Here is a 14,735-nt window from a genome sequence, read left to right on the forward strand (position 1 = left end):
AGCAAGATCTCCTCCAAAATAGGTGCATTATGATCCACATTGGCCTATTTCCTTCATACTCAGCCTCACAACCATACCTGCATAAAAGTAACATAAAAACACACATATTAATGTAAAAACCTGAGAAACGTAATGCTCAAACTTAAGGAAAGAATGCTTCGCATTCATATCACACAAGCACTTATCAAAATATGAAAAAAATCAATGCTCTAGCTAAACACTTGAATCAAAAAGGATACAAAACCCGAAATTGTGTACGTGTGTGAACTCACTCAAGTCAACCCAAAGTATACTCCTCAAAGTTCTAAGTACAAGGGACTTATTTATCTACAAAAGTGACAACAATTTCAAAGATGGTAGTAGCTTCACATATCCTCTAAGGTAGCCCTCTCCAAAGCGGCCGCTTAGGTGGCTTTCACACTTTCGAGGTGGTAGCTCTTTCTACCGGAGTGGTAGCTTTCACTCATCCTATGACATAGCTCTTTCTCTCATTAGGGCATAGCTAGTATCCGACTTATGAGAGTAGCTTCATACTTCATAGATGGTAGCTCTTTCCACCCAATAAACACAAATAACCAATAAAACTAAACTTTATTTATTTTTTTATTTTTTGGAATTCAACACAAGAAACAACTATAACTAGTCCCTTTAATATCAAACTTGAGTTTCCAAAAGAGTCTAATAAGTGAGTAGTGCAACAAGTATAAATCGGGGAAAAATTCCTTGACATTCAAGCAAAACTAGAGCATGAAAACATTCAATGTTAGAAATTCTCCTAAACTCAAGAATACAATCCTTGCAACTAAGGTGAACCGTCGTTGGCTATGTGAGCATATATCAGTCAAGAACAATAGAAAAGAATGTGTGCACTATGAAACTCCCCCCCACACTTAAGTTGTACATTGTCCCCAATGTACACATGCAAGCTCACTCAAAATATATATCATTCAAAAGCAAATGTGGGAGAAGCAATCAAAACAATACTCCCCTGACTCCTAGTGTTGCGTTTGATGAAGCTAATTCCATGGCGGTAGTGTTCCGACGGGTTGTGAAGCTCACACGGCTAAATGCCTGAGGACCTTGGCCGTGCCCATGACTAAGTCTCAATTCCCAAAAAGACAAGACCATCTGCACGCATACACGAGGGGGTTCAGTGAAGCTCAATAAAAATAAAATATCACGAGTATATATAAAAGATAGACAATGAATACAACTCGAGATGCAAAATGAAAAGAAACTCAGAAGGAGAATCCTTTCTGAGTGAACAAGTCTAAAATAAAATGCATAAAATAAAAAGAACTAAAAGTCAAATGTCGGTGTCGCCCTCAGGCTCTGGTTGCTACTGCTGGTGAAGACACACATGGTGGGTCCACCGGTGCCGGGGTAGAGGATGGAGATGCTGGAGGAACTGAGGGGGCCTGAGGAGTCCTCGGCCGCAGGACAAATGATGAGGCGATGTCTCGCTCTAAGATCTGCTGTAATACGTCGAAACGTGCCATGAACTCTGTGTACTGAGTGGCCTGCGTAGCCCTAATATCTGAAATCTCGGCTCGAGCTTCCGCTACCTCAATCCGTACCATCCCCAAAGCGCTCTCGAGCCTCTCAGAGCGATCATAAGCTCGAGATGGTGAAAAGCATACTACGACGGGGTGGTTCCTCTGCCACTGGAGTTGCCTCGGTCTCCATCGATGCTGGCTGAGGTTCGGGAGCGGGCTGAGATGGCCCGGCTTCATCACCCTCATCCTCGGCTATCTCTAGAGCTGGTAGCACTAAAGAAAAAACGTTGTCCGAACCCTGCGGATCATATCCATCAATCTCATCGTCTCTAGACTCAGGAGAGCAGGTATACTGGTCTTCTCGGCCCCACGAATCGAATCAAAGAGACCCATGGCCAACACTAATCTCTTAATGTAGGGGCCTGAGAAGATCGCTCCCAGTCTAGCATAGTATCCCTGATGTCTGATGTACTCTGCCATGTTGTGCCCTAAGTGAATCGGTACGCGCTACACCATCGAATACAAATACAATAGTTCCTGACGACTCAGAACACCAGTGCTATCACCACGACCATTCACCGACCTACTCATGATGGCATGTAAATATTTGTATGCAGGTCGGGAAAGGCATGTGGCCTTGGACACCCCCGGCTCGTACTGACCCTGACCACATAGCACTCTGTAAGCTCTCTGTGGGGTCAAGGTTCCAAGATAATCAGTCGATAACTGAGCGTACTCTTCCGTATCTGTGAATGCCTCCTCATACAAGCCAAGTAGTACTGAAAACTGAGCAACACTCAAGCTATGGTGGTGTCCAAATACTCTGAACTGAATGGAGTTCAAACTGTCAAAGCTCGTGTACGATCTGTCAAACTCGAATGATGATAGCACCTCCAGTGCAAACTCTCAGATGGCTGGCTCTCTAATCATCAATAACTGCCGCCAACCACCTACTGAAATGAGATCCTCTACCTCATCAGCGAATTCATCTCCCTGCTATAGATCTCGTAGTATAGTCGTGTCCAGGAATCGAGTCTGTCCAAACCGAAGTATAGACAAGCGCTCATAGCGAAGCTGATGCTCTGGAATCGCAAACCTCATGCCCTCAGTCTCAGGGGATGAGTCACGGGGCCTCTTATCAGCTTGCTTCTTCGATCGAGGTGCCATAATCGACGAGATGGGATGAGAAAATGAAGAACCGGCCGGAAAACCTTGCAGAAATTCTACCAAATTAGCGCTATGAAATTGGAGAATGATGTGATAGTGTTTCCAGATGAATAGAGGTCGTGAAGAGGGAGAGAAACTAATCTTCTTTAAAAAGAACTCGTGACCCTTGATGTTCTGTGCATCCACACAGGCGTGCGGTAATTACCCACGCCCGTGCGCCCCATAGGAGAGCTTCACAGGGGCAGGTGCACGCCCCTGGGCTCTCTCGGCAAAAACTTTCACTAACTTTGAACGATCTCACACGGGCGTGCGGAAAATACCCACGCCCGTGCGCCGGACCCACGGGGCAGCCGCACGCCACTGTGGCTTCTCTGAACATCCGAGAAGAATACCAAGTGTTCTACACACCCGTGCAGAAATTCCGCACGGACGTGGACATTCACATGCCCAACTTACAGGGGGAGCCACACGCCCCTGTGTCTTCTCGGGATGGAGAGAACTCATCTGCAGAGTTTCGCACGGGTGTGTGAAATTACCCACGCCCGTGCGTAGTTCACAAGGTCGCCCACAGGGGCGAGTCCACACCCCTGTGTGCTCTCGGGATAATCCGCCCAACTCTGCAGGAATTCACACGCCCGTGCGAAAATTACCCACGGGCGTGTGACAGTCGCATGGTCGTTTACAGGGGCAGCCGCATGCCCATGTGCCTTCTCTGGCTGAGCTCGCAGTGCAGCTCCACGGGCATGCGGAAATTCCACACGCCCGTGTGTTTTCTCTGGATGACTTAGAAAAATCTGCAGGCTCTGCAAAAAATTTCTTAACATGTTTACACACTCAGAGCCTGCTTTATTATGCAAATTTTACAAGTGAAAATCATGAAATAGAGCTCAAAAAACCATACTTCGGCAATTCCACTTGAAAACACACAATAACTTTAAAAACCCACTATTAAATCGCAGCACAAGCATCATAAAATTCAAGACACCAACACTTAACAATTTATCCATGCAAACAACCTAACTAAAAATAAGAAAACAGTAAACACTTGGGTTGCCTCCCAAGAAGCGCTTGTTTTACGTCACTAAGCTTGACGTACCTTGTCTTACCTCACAGGGGTTCATAGATGAAGGTTGCCCTCTTACCCATGGCTTGAAAGCATGATGTGCAGAGTCTCTTGAGGGTAGAGGGTGTATTATCGGGCTTGGGACTGCCTAGCAATGGTTCATCCAACTTCTTTGGTTCACGGACGTCTCCAAAAGCCTTGGAGTGTTTCCGGTGGCGTCTCCTAGCCCTCTTCATTTTCTGAAGCACCTTCTTCGAGATCCCCAGTGTAGATGGTACTTCTTCCGTCGATCCAAGCATCATTACATCTTCATGTCCCTCTTCTTGGTCGAAAAAAGCTTCATACAGATCCGGATTGAACATTTCCTGCATGTATTCATCAATAATCTCATCAGTAGTGTCTAGAAAATATAACGTATCATCGAAGTCAAGAGAATGCCGCATGGCTTCAGCAAGGCGGTATGTGAGCTTGTCATCTCCAACTCTCAATGTGAGCTCTCCGCCGTCCATGTCAATCAGTGCTTTGGAAGTCTGCAAGAACGGTCTCCCAAGTATCAAAGGTACATCCGCATCCTCATCGACATGTAGCACTACAAAGTCAACCGAAAAAATATACTTGTCCATCTTGACAAGCAGGTCTTCAATGATGCCTCTTGGATGTCGCACTGTTTGGTCCGCTAGTTGCAAAGTCATCCGAGTAGGCCTAGGCTCACCCAATCCTAGCTTTTGAAAGAATGTGTATGGCATGACGTTGATACTGGCCCCTGAGTCAATCAATGCCATTTCTTCACCTAGATTGCCAATATTACACGAAATGATGAAGCTTCCCGGGTCTTTTTTCTTGTTCGGCATGTTCTTTTGCAACACTGCCGAGCATGAAGCATCTAAAATCACTGAAGCACTTTCCTCCAACTTCCTCTTGTTAGTCAACAAGTCTTTTAAGAACTTCGCATACTTAGGCATTTGGGCCAATGCCTCAACACTAGGAATATTAATGTGGAGTTGCTTGACCAAACTCAAGAACTTCTTCTATTGTTCATCCCCTTGGTCATTTTTCAATCTAGAGGGATAAGGGATTCTTGGCTTGAAAGGTGGGGGTACCACCTCTTTCTCTTTGCTTGTTCCCTCTTCAACCTCTATAGCCTCGGGTGTGTGTTCTTTTGGCTTCTCACTCGGAAGCCTACCTTCAACCTCACGACCACTTCTCATAGTGATCTCCTTCACATGCTCTCTAGGATTGGTCTCTGTATTGCTCGGCAAGCTTCCATGTGGCCTTTCAGAGAGAGACTTCGCAATTTTCCCCACCTGATTTTCAAGGTTATGCAAAGTGGCGGTGTGGTTGTGAAGTGTTGACTCGACTGATTCAAACCTTGTATTTGCTGATTGTATAAATCTAGTCAACTACTTCTCTAGGTCACTCATTCGGGTTTCCAAACCTGAGACTCTATTCTCCACCTGAGGGGCTTGTTCTTGTTGGAAACCCGGTGGCCCTATGGCCTTTTATGGACCTTGATTACTCCATGAGAAATTGGGATGATTCTTCCAACCCGGATTGTAGGTATTGCTATATGGGTTTCCTTGAGGCCTCATGCCATTACTTACAAAATCAGCATTCTCCACCGAAGAAACATCACCAATAGAGATCGGGCAATCGGAGGGAGCATGTCCTCCACCACACCCGGTGTAATTAGTCATGGCCGTCACTCTATTTGAAGTTAGAAGATCTAACTTCTTACTGAAATTTTCCACTTGGGCCGCCAATGAAGTTACCGCATCTATCTCATGGAGACCGGCCACCTTTTTCTTCCCCCTAGCATTCCATTTGTAGCTATTTAACCCCATTTCTTTAATTAACAGACGGGCCTCATTGGGGGTCTTGCTACCTAAGGTACCTCCTACTGGCGTATCCAAGATATGCCTTGTACTCGGGTTCAAACCATTGTAAAAGGTTTGAACAATCATCCACTCCGGGAATCCGTGTTGCGGGCAGTTCCTCAGGAGCTCCTTGAAACTTTCCTATGTCTCGAATAGAGACTCCAATTCCAACTAAACAAAGGATGAGATCTCATTCCTAAGCTTTGCTGATTTTCCGGGAGGGAAATAACGAGCTAGAAAAGCTTCCACCATCTCCTCCCACGTGGTAATTGATGCTCTAGGTAACGAGTGTAGCCACTGCTTTGCTCTCCCCTTTAGGGAAAATGGGAAGGCTCTCAATTTGATGGCATCATCCATCATCCCATTTATCTAGCATATCACACACCTCGAGAAAGCTCTCCATGTGACTGTTTGGATCCTCATCGGCCAAACCATTGAATTGTGCGAATTGCTGCAACATGTGGATGAATGCCGGCTTCAACTCAAAGTTCTGAGCTGTAATCGAGGGACGCACAATACTCGATTGTGTCCCCAACACTGAAGGTCTGGCATAATCGGATAATGTTCGTTGTTGCTCATTCTGTTCTGCCATATTTTCATATTCTTCTACTTCCAAATCAGCTTGATTAGACTATTCTTATACAGGCTCTTTCCCTTTTCTTCTAAGTGTACGTTCAAGCTCAGGATCTCCTTCAATCAATGTTGAGGGATTCCCTCGGGTCATAACCTGGAGCTGCACCCAAAAAAGAAGGAAAAAGAAATCAGAACGATGATAGAATAAGAAGATAGGAAATAGATGTATGGTGAAATAGCTAAGAAAACAAAGTGCAAAGTATCTCTAAATACCTATTCCGCGGCAATGGCGCCAAAAACTTGACATGGTCCCCTTGCGTATATCCCGCAAGTGCACGGATTTGTCGAAGAAATAATCCCGGATGAGTGGGTATCGAATCCAGAGGGAATAGAGAATAAAAATACTTAATTCGATTCTTAGCTATGTGAAAGATCAATGATAATAAGTGTGACAATGATTTAATTCTTAACAATAAAAATAACAAGTAATAGAGCAAAAATAAAGAAGGGGTTAAGGCAATCAATAAAGATGGGGTACCCGGATAATGCTCCGCCTAGTATAATTGTTTCAAGTGCAAGAACCCTCTATTATGGTTCCTAATCAATGCAATGGTGAGTCGTGGAAATCCTTAATTACATAGTCCCAAATCTAAGGTCAACTATGCCTAACTCTATAAATGTCCCGGAGGAGAGATTAGATAACCTCTCAACCTCGCACTCGCATAGAGTTGCAATAAGCTCTAGGGATTCCAAGTGATAAATCTCTTCCTAATTATAGACCTAACCCTTTGGTCCAGGTGGAAGGTCCCTAACCATGATTAAGCCCTAGATACTAAGATCACCTCAACGCTTCACTCCGTTGCACGTTCAACTAAGCCCCAGTGGAAGTTCATCCCTTAGACCATTCACACTATTATGGCCGCAAAGAACTCGAGGAACAGAGGTAGAATCTATCACGTCGAAGGGGAAAGGGGACGCTCCTGTACCTCTCAACTCACCCTCTCAACCCTCTCCAACCTAGCTTTGTCTAACGCTCTTGGTATGTCACTCACTCACAAGGTTACCAATGAGAACTCTCAATTCTAGTTTCACTCTAGGGGAAATGTTCATACAATCAAGCATTCAAGGTTGGAACTCACAATAAACATCAATTAATTGAAAGCATAATAAAGAGATTCAATGAAATAAATACATCCTAGGGTTCATAAATACCCAAGTACCCACTAGGGGTTTAGCTCTCCATGGAGCTAAGTACAATCAAAGAAATAGAATGTAAAAAGCAATGAATCCATAAAAGAAACCCCCTCGATAGTCATGTCGATGGTCTTGTGGAAAGTCCTCTACTCGTCGTCCAAGGATTCCTCGTCCGGTATAGGATACGCCACAACGGAAGCTCCCCTACCAACCTTCTTCCTAAGGAATGATGATGTCGGAGCCATAGAACCTCTCCAAACCCTTGGCCAATACCCCTCAAAACCCTAGCTGAAGCCCTCTCTCAAGTTGGGGAAAAGATGTAGAAAAAAATACTAAAATCGGGGCTAATTCCGCTTTAAATAGGGCTAGAATCGGGTGACTATACAGGCGTGGATGCTTCACGTGCCCGTGCGGAATTTCCACACGGGCGTGGATAATTTCCACACGCCTGTGTGGATTCTCTGAACTCCTGTTTTCTCGGCCGGCTGTGAACAGTGCTGCTACAATACCCATCCTGAATAGCTTCCCGAATCCATACTTTCATCGGAGTAACGCAAACAGGCACACGTTCACGTCGTGGATCACTTGCTTCTTCAATGATAGGCAAGTTGGTGGAGCTCTTGTTCTATGTGCATAAATCGGAATGTTTGAGTGTGATTGCCTTTGTGCCCCTCCAAATGGATGTGCCAAACTTGAATACGAGGAGGTTGGCACACACTCTAGCATCTCACATCCGACCTATGTCTTCGCATTTGAACCTTAGCAAGATTTCCTCCAAAATCGGTGCATTGTGATCCACATTGGCTTTTTTCCTTCATACTCGGTCTCACAACCCTACCTGCATGAAAGTAACATAAAAACACACATATTAGTGTAAAAACCTGAGAAAAGTAATGCTCAACATAAGGAATGAACGCTTCGCATTCATATCGCACAAGCACTTATCACCCGACTTGTGCATTGTTAGCAAGATCTTTACCAACGAAGCCTTTAATTGAAGAAGAGTTGCGATCAATGGCATAAAAGTGTGCCCGTTTATGTTACCTCGATGAAAAGTGTGGATTGGGAGCATTTTGAAAAGCACTGTAGTAGGGTACTGTAGCATATCATTGCGGCAAAGTACTGTAGCAGTTCCTGCTCACAACTGCCCAGAGAGCAGATTTCCTGAGAATCCACACGGGCGTGTGGAAATTCCCCTAGCCTGTGTGGAAATTTCACAGGCCCATGGGAAGAATCCACAGGGGTGTGTGGATTCCTGATTCCAGGCCTATTTAAGCCATGATTCAGCCCGACTTTAGGAATCTTTTTGCCTTCTTCTGTTCCACTTTTCTCTATTATTTGGGAAACAATCGGCTAGGGTTTAGAGAGGCTTTTGGCAAGTCTTTCGAATCGTTTGAGGGATTCGACACCGTGGTTCACTTGGAAGAAGGTTATTGGTGGAGCTTTCATCGACATAGATCCGGTGAGGTGTGCCCTAGGCCATACAATGGGACCTTTGGAGAAGACTTGGCTACTCCACAAGACCATTGATACAACTGCCGAGGGGGTTTTCTTATGGAACACTTGCTTTTACTTTCGATTTCATTGTTGATTGTATTATGCTCCATGCAGAGCTAAACCCCCTAGTGGGTACTTGGATTTTGTAAACCCTAGGATGTTATTGTTTCATTGATCTTTTATTATGCTTTCCTTAATTGATGTTTCAATTAAGTTCCAATCTTGAGTGCTTGTGGAATAATTTCTTCCCTAGAGTGACACTAAAGTTGAGAGTCCATCTTGGTAACCATTGTAGATGAGTGACACACTACGAGGGTTAGACATTGCTTGATTGGAGAGGGTTAAGAGGGTGAGTCGAGAGGTAGCAGAGCATTCCCTTTTCCCTCCAGTGTGATTTATCCTACCTCAATTTCCTTGAGTTTTTGGCGGTCACAATAGAGTGAAGTTCTAGAGGATGAACTCCGCTAGCGTATAGTTGCGTGAGCAACAGAGTGAAGCATTGAAGGGACTCTAGTGTATCGGTTTTAGTTGTGACTAGGGGCCTTTCGCCTGGACCAAAGGGTTAGGTGTATACATAGGAAAAGGGTTTATCACTTGGATTCCCTAGAACTCCATGCAACTTTACACAATATGAGGTGTTGAGACTGAGCGATTTCTCCCCCGGGACATAGTGTAGAGTTAGTCATGGTTGACCTTAGATTTGGAACCGTGTGCTTAAGGATTTCCATGACTCATTGAGCATTGATTAAGAAGTATAATAGTGGGTCTTGCACTTGAAACATTAATCCTAGGGGGAGCATTGTCCGAGTGCCCCACTTCTATCAATTGTCTTACCTCTCACTTAATTTTGCCTTTCATTCTTGTTTCTTTTTATCTTTGTTTCATTATATTTTATCAACATTATCATTGTTCACTTTCACGTGGTTAAGTAGCAATTTAAGTATTTTTACTCCCTACTCCCTGTGGATATGATACCCCACTCATCTTCGATTTATTACTCGATAAACCCATGCACTTGTGGGTCACACGCAAGGGGTATTGTTAAGTTTTTGGCGTCGTTACCGGGGAGTTGGCATTTAGAGATACTTTGCACTTTGCTATCTTAGCTATTCATTCATTCTCTTTCATATCTTCTTATCCTATCATCATTCTAATTTTGTTTTCTTTCTTTTGGTGCAGCTCCAAGTTATGACCCAAGTGAACCCTTTGATACTAATTGAAGGTGATCCTAAACTTGAACGTACACTCAGAAAAAGGGGTAAAGAACATGTACAAGAACCGCCGAATCTTGTTGAAGTGAAAGTTGAAAGATCTGATAATATGGCAGAACAGAATGAACAACAAAGAACACTCTCTGATTACACCAGACTGTCGGTACTAGGGACACAATCTAGCATAGTGCGATGCCCAATTACAGCTCTGAACTTCAAGCTAAAGCCAGCATTCATCCAGATGATACAGCAGTCAATGCAGTTCAATGGTTTGGTCTATGAGGATCTAAACAATTACACTGAGAACTTCTTCGAAGTTTGTGATATGCTAAAGACCAACAGTGTTATAGATGATGCTATTAAATTGACGGCTTTCCCATTATCTCTAAAAGGAAGAGCTAAACAGTGGTTACATTCTTTACCATGAGCATTCATCCTGACATCGAATGAAATGGTCGAAGCTTTTCATGCAAGGTACTTTCCTCCAGGGAAATCAGCAAAGCTTTGCAATGAGATATCATCATTTGTTTAGATGGAGCTCGAATCCTTGTTTGAGACATGGGAGCGATTCAAGGATCTTTTGTGGAATTACCTACAGCATATATTCCCCGAATGTATGATCATTCAGACCATTTACAACGGGTTGAATCCAAGTACAAGACAAGTTCTAGATGCCACCGCAGGAGGTACAATGGGGAACAAGACCCCCAATGAAGCCCGACAATTAATAGAAGAAATGACCATGAATAGCTACCAATAGTGATTGCTTCCCCGCAATTGTACGGGATCGCCAAATAATACCTCGTTTGAAGACATGAGGATCATATTCCACGGGGCTAAGGATCTCCTATTACTCCTTCTCGAGCTATTATCTAGCCTAAGAACTCAAGTGATGGGTTTTACTCTACTAAAAGTAATTAAAACTAAAACAAGATTATGACCAATTTAGAGAGAACAAGCAATAAGCAAGCAAGAAAATCAATGAGGTGCAAAGGCCTATGGATGAGGATCCCCTTGAGGGATTATCATGCAACATGGATGATTATCTAAAGATGCAAGGGTAAAATGGACCATGAGATTCCAAGATTAGAACAACCCCAATTTCTCGGCGATTGAACCATAATCCCATACAAACATGGATAGGAATTTCATCCAAATCCACATTCCTACGATTGCATTGAGTACGAGGAAATCTCACTTAGGATTAAACCTACTCTTCTTCGGATTAAACCTACATGGAGGGCTACCAAACACCCAATTTCTCAGCGTGATGATACAAGTATCCCCTTCTAATCCATTCATGATCTAATATATGCAAGCAAGTGACATCTACATGCATCACTCATAAAAGAGCTACGGATTTCTCCTTAGTGTAGCACTTAGCATGAAAACAATGGACTAGATCTAAAAATTACCCAAGCAAGAAATTAACAAGTTATCATCCAACATACATGATAAAACCCCCCAAGGTTCACCAACACCCGGTGGCCTTGGGGGTCTAGTGTGTCATCATCCCACAACAAGCAATACAAACAAACAAAACATGAAACAAAAGCATAAATGACACTCCCTAGATGAAGTGGTGAAGGAGGAGGTGAAGAATGTGCCGAATGACGCTTTCCCCACCAAAGGAGTGCCAAATGATGCTTTCTCTAGCCGCGGGTCTCCTTCCTTCAAATCGTGGTAGATCTCCCCTTGAATGATGTTGCCTTCTTGCCTTGAGAATCTTGGATCTTGGGCTTAGATAATCTTCTAGTTTCCTTGCCCTTCTTCTCCTCCCCAAGGTCGTCCAAAAACTCCCAAGTGCTCTCCCCAAAGTCGGACAAGAAAAGGTCAAGCCAAAAGTCCTCTTTTCTGCCCTAAAAGTTGGTATTTATACACCCCGAGGCATACGGGTCGTATGGGGGTCGTATAGCACCAAAAAACCCTAGATTCGCGATCCATACGGGGTGCATATGGCCCCCATATTGGTTAGTATGGAAATCTAGGCAGACACTCCAAATCAATCTGCTGCTATAGTGCATACGGCCCCCATACTGGGTAGTATGGGGGTAGTATGAAATTCCTGTTTTCTTCTCTTTTCGCCCAAATGATATCTTCTTGTTCTCCATGGCTTCCTTATGCCCTACAAAGCAAATAATAGACGATTAAGCGCAAAACGGGCATCAAACCTCACAAAATACATGCAAAGTGAATACGATATATACATGAAAACATCTATATTTAGACACTTATCAAATATCCCCACACCTAAGTGTTGCTTGTCCCCAAGCAAACAACTCATGAAAAAAACAAAGAGGCGAGAAGTGGCTAAATGCATTACCTCGGCATCAAGTAAATATAAGACTCCAAAAGCAATGGACAATGATACATAGATGTTAAGTCATAGTCAATAAGCATAATAAAAAAATATCCCTGCTCTCACCCCTCATATGTCATCGTGCGTGTAAGTGAATCTTATATCTCATATGCCCTCGATCCGGGTCTAGCCTAAGGACTTCAATCAGTATAGCTCTAGATGCTAATCACTCCACTTACAAAGAATACTAAGTCTTAAACTACTAAGTGCTACTTCAATGGCCAAATAAGATCCTTCCAATTCTATACCTTCAAACTAAGTCCACTTTCTACTCAAAACGTTTGGTAGGTACTCAAAAAGATCACTAGGTTTTATTTTCATTTCATCATTCATTTCAATTTTTTTTTTCGAGTTCGACTAACGTAGACTGCAAGAAAATCATTTTGAAATCTTTCTGGAGGGTGCACATGCTTTGGTTAGGGCACAAGAGCCACCCAACTACTCGATTAAAGTCCACATAGACGCATTCATGCTTCAATAGCGGAGGAATACTTGACATAGACTCATCACTTTTTTCTTTTTCATTCATTTCATTTTTCATTTTACATTCACCCTAGATCACATCTTCAGAGTACTCTACATGACACAAAACTAGGATGAGCTCAACAAGACTTAGAAGTTCTTAAGAGTCCATTGATAGATAGAACTTAGTGTTCTAAGGCCAAGTACTCAAAGTAGTGTGTTACGCATACAAGAGAGTTAGAGAGTAGTCACATTGGCTATTCCCAGGGCATCGACAATGCTAGGGTAAAACAGGATTTACTAAAGCATAGAAACAAGTAACTCACATCAACCATTAGTCCAAGCTAAAAGAATCTTACAAGAATGAACAAAGCCATCATAGGTAACACTAGCATGTAGCAAATGATCCTAAAACATGAAATACACCCATCCCCACACTTAGTGTTGTGCATTGCCCTCAATGTACACTAATCATGAAAAACATGCAAGATGAAGCAATGCAAATATAAAGGAGGGTGAAAACAAACTCCCTGGTTCAACTTGTGCTCGTCGTGAGGTAGGACGTGAGAAAATGTGTGGTAAGCAATACATGTCCCGTCCGACCTCCATTAAAACCAGGAAAGCTCACCAAATTCCCTTAATGCCCTGCGAGACAAAAAGGGGACATCATCATTCCACAAAGATTTGAAAATACAAGCATAAGGGACAAACTATGGAGTAGTCAACAAAAACACAAAGATGAAAATAAACTAAAGTTCCACATCACAAGTCGGTAGGGTAGAACCATGCCAACTCAACAAAATACAAAACTACAAAACAAAGCAAACTAAAGTAAATGATAGGTGTCCATGCTCCATCCTTGTCCTTAGAATTAAGTCTCTCAACACAAAATGACATCTTGTTCCATTTGGTCACCCCTTGTGGTGCAAATATCAAACCATGGTTGCTTGTCAATTTCTTCATCCCCAAAATTCCTACAAACCATGAAAAATCCATTCAAGGATAGAGGAATTTAATATGATTCAAAGAGTAGTGTAAGAGATGAAGAAACAATGAAAACTATGATGGATAGTGTCCATACGTCCGTATAGGGGCCGTATGGTCACTATTCATACGGCAAGAGTTTCCCCTATATTCAAAGCATCAAAAATTTTTTTACATAAATTTGAAGGAAAATTCATCCATGACATACACATCATTCAAACTAAGCAAAATGCTAAAGAAATCCCACACAAAATCTCCATGAATGCCCAAGAAATGAAAAAGATAAAACTAGGGCATTGAAAAAGCATAACGATGAAATCTTGAGAAAACAAGCTTTAAACTCGGGGAAAACCACTAGATCGATGTCTCAAATGGATGAGGAGAGGATTTAGGAAGAAAAATGAAGAGATTTGGTCAAGAATTGAGTGAGAATGAAGAGAGAAAATCGGTGGAGAAAGAGAGAAAAGAAGAGAATGGAAGAAGGAGAGAGAGAGAGGGATTAAATGGGGGGGGCACACGACCCCATACGGCCCCCATACGGCCCAGTATGGGGGCTGTATGGGCCAGATGGCCCTCTCGGCCGAGAGGGCATCCCGTAACAGATGGCCCCGTACAAGGGCCGTATGAGGGGTTGTCTGTGACGGCACAGAGCCTCTGTGTCGTCTCAGACGGCCACCATACGGCCCAGTAAGGTTGTATACCCATTAAAACCAATAAAAACTTCGAAAACCTGCCACAAATGATAAAAAAATGATATAGCAAGCTCAAAGACTCCTCCAAAAATGAGTGAATTGAATAAAACGACGATCTAGTGCATGAAATAACACCTAAATATGAATTTCTCAAGAAGCTGCA

The 14,735-nt window shown here is 43.1% G+C and overlaps 2 non-coding genes across 2 annotated transcripts; one reads left to right on the forward strand and one right to left on the reverse strand.

Annotated features, from left to right (window-relative positions):
- Positions 1–5,697: 5,697 nt before the first annotated feature.
- LOC120255190 lies at positions 5,698–5,804 on the forward strand. Its single transcript, XR_005534916.1, has one exon. It is a non-coding gene; the product is annotated as a small nucleolar RNA R71 (small nucleolar RNA).
- A 4,770-nt stretch (positions 5,805–10,574) lies between these two features.
- On the reverse strand, positions 10,575–10,676 carry LOC120255191. The gene has a single exon (XR_005534917.1). It is a non-coding gene; the product is annotated as a small nucleolar RNA R71 (small nucleolar RNA).
- Between the last annotated feature and the right edge of the window lie 4,059 nt (positions 10,677–14,735).

This window comes from Dioscorea cayenensis, unplaced genomic scaffold (genome assembly GCF_009730915.1).
Source record: "Dioscorea cayenensis subsp. rotundata cultivar TDr96_F1 unplaced genomic scaffold, TDr96_F1_v2_PseudoChromosome.rev07_lg8_w22 25.fasta BLBR01000877.1, whole genome shotgun sequence".
NCBI classification, from domain to species: Eukaryota; Viridiplantae; Streptophyta; class Magnoliopsida; order Dioscoreales; family Dioscoreaceae; genus Dioscorea; species Dioscorea cayenensis.